This window comes from Zonotrichia albicollis, chromosome 12 (assembly GCF_047830755.1).
Source record: "Zonotrichia albicollis isolate bZonAlb1 chromosome 12, bZonAlb1.hap1, whole genome shotgun sequence".
Taxonomy (NCBI): domain Eukaryota; kingdom Metazoa; phylum Chordata; class Aves; order Passeriformes; family Passerellidae; genus Zonotrichia; species Zonotrichia albicollis.
In genome coordinates this window covers 12,782,046-12,805,232 of record NC_133830.1, presented here as the reverse complement: position 1 = coordinate 12,805,232, position 23,187 = coordinate 12,782,046, and the positions used below count along the sequence as shown (strand labels likewise).

Genomic DNA, 23,187 nt, shown 5'->3' with positions numbered 1-23,187 from the left:
TGGCAGATAACAAAAGATTCCTAAAGTACTGCACATGACTGAAAATGCATACAGCAATTCCAAAAGTGATGTAAAAAAATAAGTGTCTAGGAAAGATAAAATGTTTCCTACATTATATTAATGTTATCATTTAGGATGAGCCAAAAAAATTCCTTCTGCAGGTTCAATTAAACTGCTTGGGAAACTCAGAGAACTATTTACTAGACGCAGATGTTATGAACTTAAAAACTAAAAAACCCCAAACCTTTATAATCCTTCCTTCTACACTTCTACTGTTTTCTTGCCATTCCTACCATTTCGTGATGTGCTTGTGATTTTTCACAGGAGCTCAAAAGGTTCAGCTCAGCCAGGGAAGAAGCAATGGGGTAACTTTCAGCTCTCCTGTTCTCATAATCTCCTTTATCCCCAGAACACACGTCCCACCACTGGCCATGCGTGTCGGCTGTGTGATCCCTTTCTCCTTCACTGACAACCAGCAGCCTGAGTGCCACAGTTTTGTCTGCAGTGTGAATCCCTAGGAGCTAAATTCTCTGCTCCTAATGCAGATTGTTGGGTTTTTTTTTTCCTTCCTGCTCTGAGATTCATAACAAAGCCAATAAAAATGGAGGGTCTGCTCACGGAATCGGTTCCACACATACTTGTCTTATGGAGGTGAATAATCCTGCTGATTTCAAAAGAATGACAAATGTGCATGAAGTTCAACATAAGTGTAACTGATTGCAGGCTCGTGGCCTGGATGCTGATCCCAGGATTTGGCTCCAGCAGCACAACCTTATGCAGCTTGTGCTGATAAGCCTTATTTTAATATTAGTAAAGGGGGTATGGCACAGAACGTGTCTGTTAAAAGGTTTAAAATACATATGTATTTTATTTAAGAAACGTTGAATTTCTGGGCAACCTCCCTAAATTCCTTTAGTTTGCTGAACAATTAGAATCAGCTTTGGCATTCTTGTGTAATGACGCAGCGCAGAATTAAATGACAGACCATATGTATATGAAATGTATGCAAATTCATACAAACATGCAGTAAAGTTAGACATATTATAAGAGAAAAAAAATGCAAAAATGTATGCTGGTTTGTGCACACAAGGTTTAACACTCTGGTAAAAAAACCTGCTGTGATTTTCTATGAATTGATCTTAACTTGCCTCATCTATAGGACAAAACAAATGCTTAAAACTTTTCAAAAAACTCTCTTTTTCAGAGAAAGTGCACATCTGTTCACCAAGTCCAACCTGAATTTGCACACTGTATAGCATCCTTCAAAACTTTTCTTTGGAAACAAATTTCAATTTTTCAACAAAAATGTTCCTAATTATCTCCATGTAAAGATAATTTTTATGCACTAGAAGACACTGAGGCCCAAACTAGCAACAAATACCAAGTCCTAGGGAAAAGAAGCAGATTTCTCTCTTATCTGTGTGCCCAGGCACTTTTCTACAAGAGTCTGAAAGCCACACACACACAGAGACACTTGTGCAGGCAATCAGGGGCAGTGCTGAGGTACAACATTTCAGTCATGGTGTCACCCACACAGAACTCTTGGCTTACAGAATGTCACAAGTATTCTAACACCCACAGCAAGATGTCACACTGCTTACAAAGCAATCTCTCAGAAGCACAGGCCAACCTGATGATTAGCTTTCCATGGCTGCACTGGTGTTGCTTTCCTGACACTCCCGTGGGACACAGCCCGGCCTCACACTCAGGGAAAGGGGAACCTGCATTTTCCTACTGCTGCTCCATGGGCAAAAGGCAGCTCCAGCAGCTGTGCAGCTCCTCCTGTGCCAGGAGCCAGGACACCCCTCTGGCTGTCCTGAGCAGCCCAGACCCCTGCCAGGGGGTCTCAGAGACCCTGGCACAGAGCCCAAAATGCCCCTGTGGTTTTGATTATGACCCGTGGAGTTACCAACCTTAGATGAAAATCTGCAAGCCATGACAAATTAGGCAGAATAATAGTGAAATTATCACGGGGTGGAAAAGTACATTTTGGGGTTTCTGGTGTGAGGGTTCAGGGGGCAAGATGGAGGGAACTGGGTGTGTCCAGCCTTTCTTCTTGACCTCCATCTTCTGCTGTGATGGTGGCACTTACAGATTGGTTTAGAGTAGAAGCTCACTGTCTAACACAGGTGATAGGTATGGGAAAGTAACTGTAAACATTGTACATGTAGTTTTTATTATAAAGACATAATGCTGACCCAGGGGCAGGCAGAGTGCCTGGAACTGTCCTGCTGGACAGACCTCAGCAGGACATGAGAAAGAATTTTATAGATAAGGAACAATAAACAACATTGAGACTGAAAAATTGAGCTCTGACTCCTTCTTCGAGCACCAGGCTGGGAAAAGAGACCTTCCAACTTTTCTTGGGGTCACTCTGACAAGCCAGAGATCCCAAAACTCTTGAACATAGAGATGGAGAGAGGGGCTGTCACCTGCAGAGCCAGAACACAGGGAGTGGCAGCTCCCACCTCTCAGGGGACAGCAGAGAAGTGACCAAGAGTGATCACCCAGTGCAGGCATCTCCAGGGCTCCCAGAAAAGCTGCATCCCTGCTCTCCTGGACTCTGCAGTTTGCACCTCACGTGAGGTTCTCTGACACTGGCACCACACACCTTTTGTATGGGTGACTGCTCTTGGAAACAGGAATGACACTATGGCATCTGTAATCTCATGGCTTAGTTGTTGGTTATGTTTTTACATAAATAATTAATAAAAGCTTTGCGTTCATGTACAGTGAATTTTGAAGTATATCAGCAGTTTAGCTTGGGACTGGGAAAAAGAATCAGAAAGTTAACCTGCATTTTGAGAGAAACCACTAATCTGGAAGAAGAAAAGAGCACAGCAGATTTTGGAAACATTTCCCAAAATACTTCAGGCCAGAATTTCCAGAGGGTTTCTGAACCATGATCACAGCATTTATGATGTATGTATGATGACTTATTACAGATTTTCATCTAGCCTAAGGCACTTACTTTCCTAATTTGTTATGTATCATAACAAGAAGAAAGTGAAAATAATTTGTAATGACCACCAATAAAGAAAGATTTGTAAAATACAGACCACATCGGTCCAGGACAATAAGGAACAAGAGCTGAAAGCAGTTTTCCCTCAAAGTGCTCAAATAACCCTCTCCAAATGTAGCACTCATTTCTCATTAAAGAATAGGGAAATTCTAAAATAAAACCCCATCTCTATTCATTCATCCATCTGCTTTACACATCAATTAGGAAAAGAATACATCTTTATGGTTCATAATCTAGATATAAGCACCTGCTAAAATAATTTTATTAACAATTCTACGGTAATTTACTACATTTGTTATTTCAATTAAATTAATTGCTAATTACCTTTGCAACAGAAGAAACTCCTAACTAAGAAAAGAACCCAAGCAACCCAAATCCAGATATTAACATTGTCTGAACCCCCTAGCCAAAACAGTCACCCTTACTGTGGAAAATCCCTCATCACTGTGGACAATCCTAACTGAGCAAGGAACATTTCCTTACTTGGTTAACTAAGGTAATCTCAAACTAATGTGTTTGTCCTTTGCATACCTTATTTCCCCACGAGCCAGTCCAAGCTCTCATCTGCTACTGCAGTTTCCAGCTGCTCTCAGAATTAGAACAGACTCCCTGAATTTATGAGTGTCTGTTCGGAAGCTGGACAACTTCCAGGACACAGAAGATGAACGTGACCCTCTGATCAGCACTCAGCAGTTCAATACTGCTCAAGGAAAGAACTTCCAGTGTTCAGTGGAAACAAAAACTTACTTACACTGAACACAGCCCTCTGTGCCCCCAAAACTCTGCCCAAAACAGTAGAGTTTGTGACCATACTTTCACACAGGGACTGGGAAATGTAGCTGACATCTGAAAATTACCTGGTAATAATAAAAAGAATTTATAAGAATGGACATGTTTCCTGCTTCAGAGAATTTTATATCCATTAAAATGAAAGTTGAATTGTGGAGATAAAAGAAATCACACTCCTATCCAAGCTATAACACTAAGAATTCAGTGACTTTTCCAGCAATTACTTATGTCATATACACAGCAGTAATTTTTCTTCAAAAGAAACTTGTTCTATGTTCATACAGGGACTGTTCTATGTTTGCTGCAGGAATTGCTCATAACAAAACTAACACTGGTCACAGATTTTTGCTGTAAAACTATTCAGTTTACCAAAAAGGCAGGAAAAACTACCAATTTTGCTGTTTGAAAGTATTTCCTAACAAAGCACTAATCCAATATATAGCTCTTTTTTACTTTCATAAAAAATGCCAAGTGGATTTTAAGCACGGAGCTTTATTCTTCATCCAGATGCTACAGGTATACAGATGATCACTAAAAAAAAAAAATCCACTGATGGCAGATCCTTTCATTACAGATATCTATCACTGCAAATTTATCAGTTAAATTATGGCACCCAAGAATGCTTGTGCAGCTGTTTTTGTTATTAACTACATATCCCGTGGTGGTGCTAAGTTAACAGCTTTTGAAGGAACATGCTTTACTCACAGCTACCTGTCCAGCAGCTCCATCCCCACAGCTCAGCAGAGCTGCTCATGCCTTTGGCACAGTGCTCACTGGGGTCACACATGACTGAGCTTTGATAGCCATGCTATGCCCTTCTACTCTGAAAGGAAGAATGCAACTCATGTACCAGTAATTTCCTGTATTTTATAATTTAGATATTCTCTTAATGCTTCGTTTCATGCTGTAATATTAATAATTACTAACTGATTTATGGGGAATTAAAAAATCAATCGGTAAGCTTCAAGAAACTTCAGATTTGCCATTGGATATTTCCAGACTTTCTGTATCCAGACTGAGAGTATAGAGCAGGAATGCAGACTAGAAATTGAAAACAGATAATAAGTGCTTTCCTTGTGAAGGACACAAAAGCAGGGAAGGATTTAGATGGCTCTGTGATTGGCATTGTTTCAGTGCTACAATAAATCATTCCTGGTCTCATACAAATTTAAATTTGCCAAATGCTGTTTTTTATTTTTTAACTATTATATTCTTAAGCCACATTGGGAATGAATTTAATAAATAATTAAGTGTAACTAAGGAATTCAGCAACTTCAGCCACCTTCAATTTTTTTTTTTTTTTGGTTGAAAGAAAAAAATAATTACTATACTCTGTATAACTCCTGAATCTTAAAATAAATGTAATCTAAATGTAGACTCAGTGTTAAATAAATATAAAGACATTTCATGCATAGGAATTTTGAACCAAATACATTTATGAACATTAAGTAACAATTATATATCAAGTTTCTCATTGGTAATAAGTTCTAATTAATTGATTAAACAGTTACTCTAGAAAGTCCTTTAAATTTCCATTCACATTTCTTTATTAAAAGATGTGAAATGCCTGGAATCTTGTAAGAGGTTTGTATCACATCTCATGTACACTGGAGGAGAAGGTCATACAAAATGGACCTGCTTTCAGGTGTCAGCAAGATTCACTTTTTATTAACTATTTTATTTAAAGTATGCAAGTGAAAAGGCTTAAGTCTGACTGATCAAACATTTCTGTACATTCTGTACTGAATAAAGACTCATTACTGAAAACGTTGCCTGAAATGATACATATTGATTTTGTATGTTGGGTTGTGAGGAGTTGTCTGGAAGATGCAAGGCTTCAGTGATCAGAGCAATTCCTATATGGGTGTATGTGTGTAAAATGACTCTGTGCTCTCTATGGGAACGGTAAATCTCTCAATACGAGGATAAGGGGAGGTGTTGAAGTTCTGACTGGCATAAATAACAGAAAGCAAAAACTGGGGAAAAAAGCCTAAAAAAAATAAAGTAAAAATAAATGAGCAAAAAAAGATAGTAAATACTAGGAAATATAAATATCTGACAAAAATCACTACAGGGCAGGCTTTGGATTAGACATCTAGAAAGCCCAATTCAATCAAACAACAGTTGTCAAACTGGAAGCTGGCACATCAGCCACGTCCTGTCCAGTGCTGTCCATCATGGGAATAACTTTACCATTTTATAAAGCAGTGTGAAAAATTCCCTCTATGGTAAGGAACCATAGTGGAAATCTTGGCCCTCCCCTCTCCCCCTACATTTATTATTTACATTAAAATAATGCCCAGAGGCTGTAAACAGGATTGGAACCTGGAAACGAGTTGTGACAGCTCTTTGCATGGTGTTGTCTAAGCTTGCTGAACTGGCATGTGTACACAAATGAACATGTTTGTGTACACACACAAACACAGCAGCCCTGCTCACTGCACATACAAACACACAAACCTTCTTTGCATACCCCATGGCTTTGCACTATCAGGATCACAGATAAATACATTTTTTTGTATCCTATATAATGCAATGACCTCTTGGTCCATAGGTGGGATGAGCAGACAGTTATTTCATTTAAAAGGCAACCTAGCACAAAATCATCTGGGTCCTGCTGGTTTTGTAAGCAAAATCCACAGTACTCACTGGAATAGATGTCACATATATTTTAGCATTAATTATTTTCCACACTCTTCCCCATTTTATAAATTCATTATATATAAAGACAACACCAAGTTCCGCTTCTTTGCTCATTAGCTGATCAGTATTTTGAACATGGGATAAATTAGACATTTTTCTGCTACTTTCTCATTGCTGAGCCCCTGTAGCAAATACTTGAGAAAGACTAAGGTAAAAAAATCTTAAATAGGATTTTTTCCTGATACCTCATGTTAGAAGGCATGAATTCCCAGCAGCTCTGTTAACTGGGCACATAAGAATTCCCTTCAGCTCTGTCCAGAATTACAGAGCATTATCTTCTGCTGTGGCTGTCAAATCCACGGATATTCTTAGCCTGGACACACAACTCCCTCTGTAAATCACTTTGCACCTTGTGACAATTAAAGTTTTATATCTGTGTCTGCAGTCTGAAGGGGAGGAAAGGCAAAAATATAAATCTATAGTATATCTATCTTAGTTTCATGATGGGACCTCTGTTAATTAGGTCTTCCCCAATCATCACCTCTTTAATTGGCATTTTTCTAGTATCAGGAAGAGACACCCAAGATTTAGATGTCTGATGCTGGATAAAAAGGCCACCAATAATGCACAGCCCTGTGCCAGCAGGGCAGCCTCTATTGACAACAGAATTACTTCTTGTTTTAAAAACAAAGTCTAAGCAATGAAGTGCTTATAGTGCCAGAAGTGGAAAAAAAATGGGGGAAGGAAAGAAGCAGAAAAATTGCTATAGGTGTTTTCTAAAAAGATAAATGTTCCCCAGCCAAATGGATGTACCACCATCAGATTGGGAAAACAGAAAAATAAGAGGTTGATACCAATGGGAAAATTCTAAGCCCAGATGACAAACTCCTATTATTCCATAGGCAGAATATTCTAAGATATTTTCTACACAGAATATTCCAAAAGTATTTTCTGTTTTAAGATGTATAGATTAAGATTTCAAAGTTGCAATATACCTCTAGGCTTGCATGAACTTTCTGTAGGGTTTTTATTTTGGGGTGTCTTGGTTGTACAAGGAATAGGAAAATAAATTTAAAACACTTCAACATTTCTTTCCTTCTTTCTGTCTCTTATTCTCTGCAAGTTTTTTTTCCTAGTCCTGTAATATTTGCCTCATGCTCCTTTTTCATTCTACAGAGCCATATCTTCTGGAAGAGCTTACCTGCTAATATTCTCAACCATTATTAAAAAAAAATCCTACAGAATTCAAAACAATATTTTTCAACTAGGTACAAATAGATTTATTTATGCATTCCTTCATTCCTTTCGAGCAAAATCTGATTTGGCCCTACATCTTATGTTTCTTAAAGATAAACAGGGCATTATTTAAAAAAGTTCTTGTTTAGGCATAAGCCAAATGCACCTTGGTGAATATGGCAACAGTTCTTACTTATGCACAAGTAAACCAAAGCTGTATTTGCACTATACACTTTTAAAGGTTTTCTGACATCATGACTTAAACTGATACTGTTAATTGTTTAGGAAAGATGAGAAATATTCAGCTCTTTGATAATATTTTATGGTGAATGACATTAACTTACTGACTTTGATGGTTATACTTCTTGTTCAAGATAAATGTTTCTAAATATTTTTTACTGAGAATGTGTTCTAAATAAATTTATCTAGCACTACATTTTATTAATCAACAGAAGTGCTACTGATTAGAAGCTCACGATGTAGCCAATAGAACTGTTTGTCTGAAAATCTACACATCTTGAATAGAGAAAGAAAGAATGAGGGCAGGATGAAACCCTTTTTTGGTTATCTGGAACTGGATATATTTAAACTAAAGGGTCTTCTAATAGCTTCTCAGGCTCTGATTTATTTCACATTGAAGGGATTTTTTCCCATATCAAAGATCTCTGTTAAAGAAAAAGAAAGATTCTTAAAACCCTCCCCTGCAAGCTTTGGCTGAACACAATTTTCAATTTAGGAGCAGGTGACAGTGAGGTATCTCCCAAGGGCAGAATATTTAGACTTCTACAGAAGTAACAACCCTGTTGTGATGAAAGCTGGACATTCCTCAGTGCTGGGATCAAATGAAAACATTGGTGTTTCACTAAACTTTGTGACTATGTAAGAGTTTTACAAGAACCATTAAACATTTATCATTGCATCCTGAAAGTTACATTGACACAAGGGAAAGAGCTACATAAAGCAAACAATCTTGCATAGAGTAAAAAAAAAAGCACAAACTTCTTAAAAGTGGATGCATATTTAAGAATGATGCCTCTTTGCAATAACGGGTTTCCATAAACAGGAAATGGTATTTTAAAAATAGGAACAGATTATTATCATTTCTGATGACAGAAACTCCATACTTTTTTTTTCTTCTGATTATGTTCAGTGCAAAGTCCATCAAGCTGAGCACTTTCACAGACCAAATAACAGGAAACTGTAGGTCAGAAGAGAACAGTGGAAGTTTCTGTAACACAACTGTGGCAGAAGTTGTGGCCACTGGAGATCAGTAGGAAAAGGCTGAAGAGGCAGGAGAAATGATGTAATCTGGGAAAGTGAGGTTTTAAGTTTGGAAAAAGAGGGTTTGAAGAGCCTGCAGGTTGCTAATGAGGAAAGAAGGGAAAAGAGGCTGAATTGAAAAGAAACCAAATGAGCCTGAAACCCTGGAAGGAATACTGCAACTGGAAAAGGCTGTAGAGGGAAAGGAGCTAAGAGGATGAAGAGTCACTAGAGGCTCTAAGAAAAGAGACATTGAAATCCTGAATACAAAATTTTAAAAGAGCAAGTCTGGGAAAATAAGGATAAGGTGCTTCCTTCAATTAGGAAGACAAAGTTGAGTATGAGCCATATCCATGCAAGTGTTGAGATATTAGTAACTGGAATATTGGAACACTTTTCATTTAGGAAATTTCTCTTAATGACATCAGGCTGATTGTCTTTGACAGGAGGGGTTGGCAGACAAAAAGTTCTCGGTACTCAAGAGGAAAACTAGAAGACAAATTTGGGAGAGATAGCACAGTTCATGATTACTTGGATTTCGAGGGTGTAGAAATTATGAAAAAGAAAACAGAAAGTGATATTCTCATTCTCTAGTCTTTCCTATAAAGTCTAGAAGAGGAAGTTTCTATATTTTAGAACAATGTCTTACACATCTTACAGTAATAAACAACATGAAAATTAGCTAAAACAGATGAGTTTTAGGAACATATGCCACCTTTTATATTTGCCTCTAACTGCCTAGAGAAACCCTTGCTATAAGAGCAATTGCCCTCATCTGTTTTGCAAAACACCATTTTCAGAAGTGAAGCTTGGTCTCATTGAAACATAGATAAATATTTGTGTTCAGATGATGAATTCACTTGCTTGTTCTAAAGATTCATTATTTGATTCTGCATCTGTAAGAAAAACAAATTTGCACAAAGGTTTATCACTACTCCATTTCAATAGTGCACAGAAAACTGAAACTGTTGGAAATGCACAACTGTGCTTTATGCAACAAAAGCCTATTTATAAATTATGACTCTATACACAATATGCCTTGGGGATTGTTCCTGTTCTAATCAAATACTTTTGCAAATTTCTTGCCAAGAACTGAAAAAGTATTTACCTGTAACAGTAAGGTGAAAAAAATGATACTATCAGGTAAAATATGTTTTCACATACACTGTGGATGTTTTATTCACTCACTAGCCAGCTTCTAAAGGTTCCACAAAAAATTAAATCACATAGCTTAAATATTTGTCTGCAAATAACACTGGTTAAATAACTCTGCAACATCTGGTTTCCTTTTCTGTTTGCTATTTGAGAGCTTTTTCTGAGTATAATTAATCCTTATAAAATGGGAATAAAGCAAGTTATTGTCTTTTGGAAACTGATGAAGTACATTACAACTACAGAGAAAGGGACTGTACTTCATTCTGCACAGCAGAGTTAAGATGCCCACAAAGAGGAAAAAAAAAAGTTTATGTTCATGTGAAAATGGTACTTGGAGCTCAGAAGTCTAGATTCACTTAACAAATTTAGTAAAACGAAGTACTTAAAGTAACCACAAAGCAGAAGTGGAGAATTTCAGCAGAGGGACAGTTTGAAGAGTTGGAAAATAAAAGCGCAGACACACATGACAGGACAGTTTGTCTGCCTTGATTTTCCTGGCACAGAGCTCTGTGCCAACACAGACTGAATTTGTGGGCCAGTACAGATAATCAAAGTGGGAGAAAAAACCCAACATGTGAATGGTGCTTCTATGGGAGCTCTGGTAACATACACAAGTATTTGCATGTTCATGACAGTATTGATCTAAGATCAAAAAAAAGGTTTTGTCCTGCCTGTATCTGTCAGTCTGCACAGAGAACAAAGCCACACTCCTAAGAAATTATCTTTGAATTGAGGACTCATTACTGTAACACTTCAACCAGCAGACCTTGACAGGGCAGCTCCAAACCAAGCTGTTTAAAAAACTCTACATCAAAAAAAGTCTTTATTATGTTAATTAAAGTAGGCAAAACTAACATATCCCAATCTTTCTTTTAGAAATCAAAAAAACTCTTGCCTTTGTTCTCCGTAAACATAGGTTTAACATAAAAAGGTCAACAAGAGGCAGTGAATCTTGTTGAAAATAATGGTTTACCTCCTGTTTCTGTTACACATGAAAAAAAAAAACACTAAAGAAAAATTGGAAGTAAAACTAAATTTAGCAAAACAGTCTTTCCTACTTTGCCAGTTGAGGTATTTGGTCCACACACAAAAATAAATTAATGATTGGAATTTTTTTCTCCCCTTTAAAATCAATTCTTTTATCTCATCAAAATCACCAAAGGAGATTCATGTTGATCAGCTACTTACATATTTATAATGCATAATAAAATATTATCTACTTTACATTTCTGTTTTGGGGCTTGATCTGATTTTGCTTTGTAAACACAGTCCTACATTCGTAACTTTTTTCGTGACCTTTTATAATCAAAGCTTATTTTATATTTCAACAAGACACTACCCACAAAAGGATTCAGACTTCATGGAAGAGGCTGGTCCAACCCCTTTGCCACCTACACAAGCAACAGCTTGAACCTCAGACTCCAAAACATAACAAAGAGCATGACCTTTTTCAAGAAAACCTCAGCAGGACTCAGGATGTAACCTTGATATCCCTCAACACTTCTGACTGTACAATGTAAATGAAAGAAGAGTGGATAATGCACGTAGGAGTCACACAGTCATAACACACAAAGCACAAATATTCACTGTTCATTGTATTCAGTCTATAAAACTCTTATTTTGCAACCCTCTTCATTGTATCTTTAGAATAGGATCTAGGCCTGCTGCATACCTAGACATGTATTGGACTTTGCTTGCTGGACCAAATTAAAACCATGAATTGGCATCACCAGTTTGGCCAAAATTTATTAACTACTCTAGGTATGCCACATTACACCATTTCCAAAAATCAGTTTGCTAAAGGAAATCTTCCCAGTGAAAATGTGGGTTTTTTTCAATATGCTTCAAATTTCTGCATTTTTCTGCCTCAATTTGTTATGGAACTATCTTTCATATTATCCCTGCTTTTATTTTCTTTGGTGTTTGTTTTTAAGTAGAGTCATAAATGTATTTCCATTTCATGCTATTCCCAGTTAGGAATAAAATGACGGTACTTCCAAGAAAGAAAATTATCCGGGAATCTGTTCTGCATTTGTAGACAGGAGAGAGGCACTTTGAATGGAGAAGAAGAATTAAATTAGCCCCAGATATAGGGGCTGAATACTAGCCATGTGTTTTTGAAGTGAGTATCTGCAAACCCTTTCCTACAGATCCTTTATAGTCTGAACTTTATAACAATAAAGGTATAATCTGGTAAAAAGTTCGCTGCCCTACAGCAAGCACAAAACACTTTTTTTTTTTTCCCTTCATCCAAAGGAACCACTGGTCTTTGAATAAAATATTTTTACCTTCCCCCATGGCCACCAGTTTAGAATGAAAGCATATTCCATGTTTAAGATTCTATATTTACTCAGTTTAAATATTTATGGGTGAGATGTATATACAGTATTGAATAAAACAGAAACCAGATTCATTCCTTAATGAGTGAGAAAGAATAAACTTCATACGGGGAAAAAAGTAGTGCTAGAAATTGTCACTGCTTTCAAGTCAGCAGCCACAAGAAATGCTGTCTTCTCAACTACTGTACAAAATAACAAAACCAAAAGCAAGCATTAGTTTTTCTTCTACATTATCAGATTTTTATGACAAAGGTTAGAATGTTCAAAAATGTGTTTAAATTTATTCAGCTGTTCTCATAGTTTCATGTTTCACTGGGCTGCTACACTGCATTATGTTCCCGTATGACTAGATTGAAGCTATCTAACAGGCTGGTGAAGTTGTTAGTCCAGCACCTGAATACTTGTTCAGAGCCTTCTTCAGAAAGTACTGACAAACTGAAAAAGTCAGATTGGTTTGGGTTGGGTTTTTTCTAACAGGACATCCATAGTATTTGTCAGATCAGCACTTCTAAAGAATGCTCTTCCTCCAAAGACCCTGATAAACTAAAAGTGCTGTTAAACCCAGTTGTAGGGAGACTGGACAGCCCAAAGGAGAGGTAATGGGATACAGAGACTTTAACCTTTAGGTCATCAATTTAAATTCAGCTCAAGTTGATCATGACCAACACTTCCACAAGATGAATGTTTGCTTGCCTGTGTAAAGAAATAGACACAATAAATATTGGTGGACACATTACCAAGGTAACTGATCCCTTTTGGTAATCTCAGAAGAATACCTACACTCTGACAGGCCACAAAACAGTCCTAATTTCTCTGGTTTCATGGAATCCATCACCACTGCAGGCTCAAAACAATGTCCTAACCACCATCAAATTACTTTCAACACATTTTGGAATTTTTTTTTTTTTTCTTTCATTAAGTGCGTATTTCAACCAGAAGTATCTTCAGCAGTGATCACAGAGTTAGCTTACCATAATAAAGTTGAATGTGCAAAGAATACAAAAGGCTATATTGAAAAATGGTGTTAAATTCATTGTTATAACCCAAGTGCTACTTTCAGGCAGATTTGGTTGAACTGTTAAAAGAATGGATATAGAAAAACCAGAAAAACGCAAGACAGCTGACAGGAATAACCAGAGGCATGGAAAGACAGTTCTATATGGAGTCTGAGATTGAGATTTAGTTTAGAATCCAGATTAACAAATGTTGCCTGGTATGAACATATAAAATAATGATTATTACAGGCATTTCTTCAGAGCCTGGGGGTTATTAATAAAGCTAAGCACAAAGGTTCTTTCCCAGCCTATAAGAATTCTGAAGATTTCAGAAAGGTCTTGTTAGTATTAGGACAAATCCTTTCACAATTTTCACAAAAGCAGAGATACCCAACCTATTACAGACAATAGTGCAGTAGTAAAGACAGTTGCCTTGGATGCATTAGATATTCAGATGGATTTAAGTCTCTATTCAGCTGGATTCAGAAAAGGAAATTGAACCAAAGTCGCATGTCTTAAAGGATAATGCCCTAACTATTAGGCTCTGGGCATTGTAATGCAGATTTCTCTCAAGGCTTCTTTTTGAGCAGTTCCATTTCCAATAAATTATTTATTTGCTATTTGAAATTAAAGCTTTCTAAAGGAATTTTTTAAACTACCCTTGGCATGAGAAAGGTTTTAGGTTTGATAAAGAAGCATTTTCTATTAAAAACTCTGTTAACTTAGAAAAATCCCTATTAGCTTTAGTATTTCCAAGAGCAGATGCAAAAATTTCAGAAATTTGTACACAATCTTTTTCCTTAGTGGCAACACTAAAAAGAGGACGGCAAGACCATGCCATGAGATCTTTTCCTCACATATCAAGTGATTTAAGGCTGAGGAATCATTGCTACTAACAGACAAAAATCAACCTCTCCCATAAGAAAAAAAAAAAAAAAAAACAAAAAACCAAAACCCAAATATGCAATAAAATTAAAAATGTTTTCATGTAAAATTGATCAAGGGAAAACACAACAGCATTTACACTACTTTTTTTTTTTACCTAACTCAGAACAAAGTTGACTATTTTTATAGCTGGGAGGATATGCTCTTTAATGTGGGCTTTTGCTAATATATAAGTCATATTTACAGTGATTTACTTTTACCCTTTCAATCTATAATCTTGGAAGTATCTGTTCCCAAATGAAATAGCAATTCTCATGTGATTGGAACTTCAAGTCTGTTTTTCTTAGCTTGTTCTTCTATAGCTGATCTTGCATTTGACTATTGCCTCCATCAAGATGCTTATTGATTATAACTCTTAGTTATTGTAGCTGCCTTATGCAGGGCTTCCCAAATTACAATGATTGAAACCAACCAAAGTTATGTAATATAGTTTATCCATTGTTATACAAAAATTGATTCATTTTTGAAGACCTCTACTCATCTCCCAAGTTCACCACTGCACCAACTCTGTAGCAATGTTTTTTCCTCCCCCTTCCCTCTCAGTTTTCCTATTCTGGCTTTCATCCAGTTCTCTCTACCTTTCTCTGTCATCATGTGGGTTACTGCAGAGTGTTTTTTAGCTATTTATCCCAAATTCATACCAGTGGTACCTAAAAACCCCCTTTAACACACCAACTCACACTCGCTCTAAAGCAATTAACACCATGCTAAGCAGTTCCCTGCACCAATGCACGCAGAATCATTAGTATGATTACAGTCTTTATCAATTTAACTTCTGTTCACTGGGAAAGGAGAGACGTTAATGTTACACTGAGCAAATGGTAACCCTGCTAAAGCCAGATTATGGGACAGTGAAATTCCTGTGTGTGGAACCAGAAATGCAGCCAAAGGAGCTGCAGCTAAACCATGAACAACTGGGTAGAGACTGCATCCTTCCCACTTCAGTGTTCTCCTACTACATAAAAAGTTCCCTTGCAATGAAAATAGACACTAGCACAGCAGAAAAAGACTTGTGTTTAAAACCAACCACCTGTCATGAATAGAAGTTTCAATTCCCACCTCCACCACCTCCAGTTCACCACATGACAAAGCAGAAATAGTTCATGTTTGGATACCAAACTACATCATGATACTACTGCCAGCAAAGTAATGTGTAATGAATCACATTATTCCTCAAGAGCTTTAAACAGGTAGAAACAACCATAGATAAACTGCCAAGGAAATACACAGTTCCAATTTTATACTGTCTGTAGGTTTCAGACTAAAAATAACGCACAGATGTAATTTTCAAAATTAGCATTCCTATTAAAAAGAAAACCAGACTCATCCTAGTTGATCTTAGACATTGACTTATTCACCAGAATAATTCCACTGAGGCAGATAAATACATTTGCATGAATAAAGGCCTGCACTGCAGGACTTCATAAAAACATACATATGGGACAAAAAAAGAGCCTAGGAATTGAGTCAGTAATTTGGACAAACTTTTGTTTCATAACTGCAATGCAGTCAACTTAGTTGGCTATTTCTAAATTCAGATCTAATAAACATTGCTGTACAGCACTGTCTGAAGAGCATTACTGTCTTCAAAGCAATTTCACTTTTTAAGCTTCAAAACACACTGTTTGTCTCTGGCTCATAACTGTTGATGCACTTCTGAACCACCAATTCTTCTTGTCATCTTGCCTAATTATAACACATTCTTTAAAACTTAACTTTTGTTTGAAAAACAGGTTCATAAAACCTACCAGTTCAATATTCAAAAGAGCTGTTAAATTAAACTAATTAACAGCCTAAAAATGTAGGAATTCAAAGAGAAGAATTTAGACATGAGTAGCCAAAACGATGATCCTGGAGATGTTCCTACCTGGAGATGTTTCTGATGGCCATAAGGGTTTTGATGGTAAGACAGGCCAGACCCAGAAGCTGCATCTCTGTTCAGGGCCAGAGTTCACCTGCTCAGCCAGGGTGCTTCATCTCATGGCCCAGCTTGTGCCCAGTCCTGTGGGAGCTGCACAGCTGATCTGAGTTTTTCCCACCAGGCACTCTCAAAGCCAAACACCAACCAGGTGGGCTCCCTACAAAATGCTTCAGGTGCTATTCCTTTCCAAAACAGCACATGAGCACCAGTCATTCCCAGCCTAGCAGCAGCTCTGCTCATCCCAGAAACCAAATCCCCTGGTCCCATTCCTTCCTCAGCTCAAGACCCAGCAATGCCCTTTAGCAGGATGGACAATTCTGCTAAATTCCAGATCAATCAGTTGGCTACAGACTGCAGTAAATGCTGGGGCAAGGAGAGGGAGATATCAAAGTTCTACCACTGAAGCTCTCTCATTGTACAGAAAATAATTCAAGATTCATTGGGCTGGAGAAAGAACACAAGAGGGAGCAAGAGTCTGTAGCCTAGTGATTTGGACACTCAGCTGGGAAAAGGAGTCCTGGGCTCCTGGCCTCTGCTCCATAGAAGGTTCATGCAATTTATCTAACAGCCTTTCAACAACCTAAGTCTTAGCTCGAATCTGGCCATGTTTTCCTTCCTGATCCAAGTCTATAAATAATACTTTGTTTGCAAACATCAACATATCTCTTGTATGCTCTTAATGCTAGATTTTAAATAGGAAACATCAATAAAATTGAAATGTGCCAAAATCTGAAAGCTTATTTCATATTCACTTTCCTTTATAATACTTAAAATACAAGAACTTACTTGTGATCAGGTTAAAAAAACTATTAAAATGCAAATACATGGTTTTACCTGTGTCAATAATGCTGCTTTGAACCACTAAATTGGAAGTTATTTTTTCATCTCATCTTTCTCAGAATGAGGTAAGATTTTTAAGAAGTTATAAAAATAGTAATAGCCTTCTAACATCTTTATTCTGCTCAGTTTCTGATTCTCACTTAACAGTATTTTCATTTGCTGGTTCTCATTCCCTAGAACAACAGTGCAATGTCATGCAGGAGACTTTAAATCCAAGCAAGGTTACACTGAAATTCCCACTCCAACAATTTCATGGACATATTTCTGGTTTTGCTAAACATTCTTTTCATAATAGCTTCATTTTGGGCCTAAGCCTACATAACAGGGTCCCTTTAAATAATATTCCATGCCTTGAAACATATTACAAAAACTGTTATATCAAGGCGAGTTATGCAAGGGCTCTCTATGGTTTTAGCATATTTACTCTGTCACGCCATGTGTGAGACTGCAGCCTCCACAACAAAACCTTTACACACTGAAGTCATTATCTCTGTGAAGTCTGCAACTGGCATTTAAAACTTATTGATGGCCTGGGTATTGGTGGCTCAGTAGGCAGCACTCTTGCCGGAGGCCCAGGAGGTCAGGGGTTCACATTCTGCTCAGAGAACAAGTTGGACATGTTCCAGGTTTGTGTGTGGGCTGTGCTACACTCCTGAAGGGGCAGTCCTTAGGACAGTAAGTGAAACCTTGGCTTTTTGGGGATATCAAAGTTCTCCCACAAAGGGAAGAGGAAGAGTAAGAAGAAAGTTTAACAAATGAATGAACACAATCACACCGGCTGGGGACCTGGATTTGGTTGTGTGCTAAACACAGAATGGTCCAGATAGAGTACACTGAACAGCTTTAAAGAAGCTGCCACATTTCAGTCTCTGTGGTCAGCACATGTTCAAGGGAGAGGTACAGACTCCAGGCATGCTCAGTATCAGCCAACTTCTCAACAGCAGAGTGACTTTGGGTTCAATTTCACACCACAGAACTATGAAAAATGCATGTGCAGTTTCAGCAAGTGAGCAGTCCAAACAAAACCACTTCAACACTGGAGCAGCTTCCACCCATACTATACAATCACTGAAAAAATATCCAGCCAAATATCCAAGTCAAAACTAGCAACACATATAGAGAATAATATAAATCAAGATTCGACCTGCTCTGGTGTTAAACTTTGATACTTGAATATCCCAGATGTCTCCCTCCTCCTCTTCTTCTTTATAGACAGGTAAAGATGGATCTCTTGAAGGAACTGGGGATCACACTCTAGGCAAAGGTTGGACAGGTGATCAATGTACAGCATGAGATTGTGCCGTGGCTATGTGCCTCCAACAGTGACTGGATCATCTGGTTTAGAAAAACAATTCAAAATTGTAATATTTTCTAAAGCACTTATAAGGGAAAAATTAGTAAAAGGGAGAACATGTAATTTTTATAACATGGAATATATCACAGAACATCTTTCCATAATTATATATTTAATTTCAAAAATTCATTTATTTCCTATTTAACATTTAGTTCATTAACTTTTCAATTCCTTAGAAGTCAGTCTTGAGAGGACTGCATCCCATTTCCACTGGCAGAAAAAGTTACTAGTGTGATACAAAGTTACTCTTATAAGTGTCAATATATATATTTTTGGCATCTAGATTTAGATATAACCCTACAAAGTGCCAGGGCCAGGCCCAGCCCATTCCTTAATCAGGTTTTGGGGCAAGCCAGTATTTATCAGACAAGTGGGATTCTACTCTGCAGTGCTCTTCAGGAGGTAAGCACAGAGGTTAATGTTTTGTTAATGAAGATACATCTCCCAACACTCCCTTCTGTGTCAATAGAATGAAAGAGCATTTTCTAAAGGACCATTCAGAGAACTTGAATGATACCTTTTCTCCCAACATTTAGGAACACCATCTTTTATCTACCAATCTTTTACATGGTGCCTTCTTTTTTTTTTTTTTTTTTACCATCATGGAAAAACAAATACTGCCCTCCTTCCCAGAAATATCCATTAGTATAATGGATCTTTAGGTTTACATTTGGTGAAATCAACCTGTATTTACACACAGTAAAAGAGATAATTAATTACAAGCATCATGACATCTTTAGGCTATCACACAATTAATGTATAAGCAACGAGCTGCTTAAATGAAACAAGATATTGATGGCATTATTTCAAGTTCAGAAACAGAGGAACTCCTAATATAATCCCAGTGCAAATTTGCAAAGAATTACATGTTCATTTTGTCACTAAAATATGAAAAGGAGCTATTTCAAGGAACGAAGGATGTCCTCTTAACCTGCAACAACAAATTTGTTTGGTTTTTTCTCTTCTCAGTAAGAAAGCAATTAGGATTTTTTCCAATAAAAATATCCTTGTCCATATATAAACACTCCTGGTAATCATGTAATTACCTTACCCAATCAGATTAAATTGCTGTCAGTTGAGTTCCCACCGTTGATTAACTTTTGTGTACTCTGAACCTAAATGAAGTCTTTGGTAAAGTCACTTAGTCATTTACAAAGGTGTCTCTATGATCCCAAAAAGGGTAACAGCAGTATATTATTTACTATAATCATCAAATATCCAAGGTCAAAGATAGATCACAGTGGACCCCTTTTTTAAAACCCAAAGAAACACAGAATTAAACTATGTTGCTTATTTTTGTGTTTCTTGCCATGACTTCTAAATGTAATAGTAACCTTTGACCCCCCCATATTAAACACCATAATTATGTAATTAAAACTAATAATGCAATTTAACATACATATTTTTGTCCTACAACAGGCAGGTCAATTACCTCACTCATTGACCTTGGAAGCTTTCACAGTTTAAACAAAACAATGAGGCTTTCAATTAATTTTAAAGCACAAACAGAGAAGGAGCAGCAGAACCACAGGTCCTCGCACTGATGCTGCATGGAGGGATCACTTAGAAACCTCTTCATTTTGGATTCCACAGTTAAATCCCTTGGTAAAAGCTGTTAAACATCTTTCTTCCATGTTGCTATCATTAGGAATGTTAACACATTTGTGAACAAATCATAAATGCATGTTATTTGCTAAATGCAAGAAAGGAGACCAAGTAACATGTTTGCTTTGTCCCACTTCTTTTCTTCAGTATTGTTTCCTGTGCTTCCTCCCATACTTCATTGCCTCTATCCCTGTTTCAGCACCTCTTTCTCAAGTCTCTTTCTTTCCCCTGTTTTCTTCATTATTTTCTCTGTTCCATTTCTAGCTGTAAAGTTTATCATTATATCAAACTGCTGTAGCTGTTGTCTTATCCAGTTTCCATCCACATCCCTGACCCCATTCACGGGGTTTCTCAGCAGGTCTTGGCACCAGGTGCCTTCTGATGATGATGATCCAGCTGAGAGGGAACTAAAATTTAGCATTAAAAGCTAAAGCTGAAGCAAACATGGTACATGCTCTAAAATGAATTTTCCAGAGAGGGAAGTTTGGTACAAGTGAGAGACAATTTATGAAATTGTTGAAATATGTTTCACCTCGATAATATCTTTTTTTCTCTTTAAACACTTAGGTAAGCTCTATATACTGCACTAAAGGTTTTCAAATTGTACAAGAGAGACTCATGTAATATTACATTGTGTCCAAAGAATTTGTTCAAAGAATAAAATTAGCATTATCATTTAACCACATGTTTATTCTTCAGTAAAGTAAATTCCATTCTCTAAAGAATAATTCTTAAAGCAAGTACAAGCCCAGGAGCTTGACATTAAAAAGGATCATGTTCTGCTATCCTGCTTTTTTCAGTTACTATGTAGACTACAAATAGATTCAGCAGAGTTAATAAGCTTAGGTGTGAAGTAAAGGGACAGACCACATATATACATAAATACTCCCTATATATATATATACACACCCTATATATATATATATATATATATATTCATGCATACATACATGTACCAATCATGCTTTAAGTTGTTTTCTCTAAACCTTGTTTCATGTGGGGATCAGAAAATAGCCACTGGAAAAACACATGAAAATCTTTCCTGACTTCTTAAAAGTATGGCAAAAATACCTAAAGTGCACTTTGTGCTTTGGTGTCGTTTCTAACACCATTTTTGGAGTCCTTTCAGTTCTCTGCTTTAATTAGGCCTGACTTGCACAAGGAGCTTGAAAAGATTTCAGTAAACCCTTGACATAATGGAAACAAGGAGCACTGAACTCTGAATGAGGAGTTACAACAGGAAAGAAACAATTTAAGATGGTAGCAGGCCTTATTGCAACATTAAACCTCAAATTGGATCTGATTTACACAAAGTAAACCAATATATTGAAATAGTGCCCCAAACTTCTGGACAAAAGTTTGAAGAAAAATAATACAGTGCATGTGTAGAAATTCTGTCCAAGGGACTGGAGGAGATTATTCCTTATATTCTCATTTAACAAAAAGGTTCCTTCTGTTTTGAACGGAACATTAAAATTCTAATTCAGCTCATAGAGCATCCCAAACAGAGCAGCAAAAGAATCTGTGAAGGAGCCCAAATATGGTGCTATTGAAACAGAGTGGATTAGAGGAATTGGGATAGAATCCTACAAGTGGCTAAGCAGCAGCAGGAGGTCAGCTTCACAAACAGCAGGATGCTGTTCTTGCCAGACGTGAGTGACATAATACAGGCAAAACAATCAAGATTTCAGCTGATAAATGTATGCCTGAGGAAAAGCCCTTGCTGTAGAACTTTCATAAGCAACAAATATTTAAGCAAATTCTGTAGATTTAATTTACACAGGAGAGCATTTTTTTCTTATACAAACATGTCACGTTAACCACATAGACCAGAATTCTTTATAACATAAAGATAATAATTTTAAGAGCCTAAATGTAGAAAATATAGGGGTCTTTGCTCAATTATTCAGTAAATGGATTAAACAAAGAGCTTTCACAGGTTACTGCAGCTTCAAATGTGTCCCAAGCAATTCTGTGTACATTAGAATAATACACATGAAAACATTAGCTCCAAATATCTAGGATACCCAGAAAAAATAACAGAATCCATGTAGCCCCACTGGTTATCTAAAAATTGCATATATCAGTAGTATTAGATGAGTTTCAAGTCTCTGAAGGGCACAGTGGCATTTATAAGGAGACATTGATATACTAAAGTAAGATGATCAAAAAATCATTTTGGTTTCTAAATGTTATGGTATTATATTAAATCATTCTTTAAACATCTATTTTTCACTTCTGCTATTTTTGAAATTCATTCTAAAAGGCTGAGATACCACTTATTTTCCATTTTATGCTATGAGCAATAAAAAGAAAATTTATTCCATTACTTTTAAGCTAGGGAAGTGCAAAACATCACGCATAAAACATTAATCTGTCTACCCCAAATTCTTCTCTGTCCTCCACACAATATCCTTTTGGGCTAAATACTTTTGCAAGTCTGAATAAACTGTAATTCTGAGGTCAGATTCCAGCCTGGAGCAGAGACCAAACTTCCCCTAGACTCTTAGGACATTGTGCAATAAGAATTTCTTCATGGTGCAGTTGACTATTTTCATTCAGAAATCAGATTAAGAGGCAGTTGGGCCTTTGAAAACATGAGCTACATGAGTGTTTAAGGAAGCAGGACAGAGGGAAGCCAACCAGGAGAACAAGGACACAGAGCTGCCCTGCCATGGCTCAGGCAATCACATGAGGCCACCATAGCATTAGGAGAGGACACTGCTGAGGACACTGCGTGGCCAGAGCTCTCCTGTGATCTGACCACAAAGGGGGGATTTCATAGCCCAGGGACTATGACAGAGCGTGTCTGTATTTTGGTAACTTGGTGGACATGGGAACGATCAATGGCCATTTCTGCTGGGAAAGTTCAGACTGCCGGGCACGCCAAGCTTGTGCTCCCTGGCTCCACTTGTGGATCTTGTAACGGGCTGTCCATCTGCAACCTCAAGGTGCATGATTTCTGGAGATCTGTCACAAAACCATACAATCAGGAGTTTGAAACGACCTGGAGCCAGCCATGGCATTCAGCAGGAGGTGATGCTGCTCCTCCCACACCTGCAGCTGTGCTGGTACTGAAGCCC

At 37.3% G+C, this 23,187-nt stretch overlaps 1 protein-coding gene across 14 annotated transcripts in view; it reads right to left on the bottom strand.

Annotated features, from left to right (window-relative positions):
* Positions 1–23,187, bottom strand: part of ERC2 (ELKS/RAB6-interacting/CAST family member 2) — a 402,457-nt gene that overhangs the window by 39,410 nt on the left and 339,860 nt on the right. For 13 of the 14 annotated variants that reach the window (XM_074549878.1, XM_074549880.1, XM_074549884.1 and 10 more), the window contains one exon: positions 18,296–18,480. The exons of the other annotated variant lie outside the window; for it this stretch is intronic. The gene's annotated coding sequence lies outside the window, so the exon portion shown is untranslated. Of the gene's footprint in view, positions 1–18,295; positions 18,481–23,187 lie in introns of those variants that run through there. 14 annotated transcript variants of the gene reach the window in all.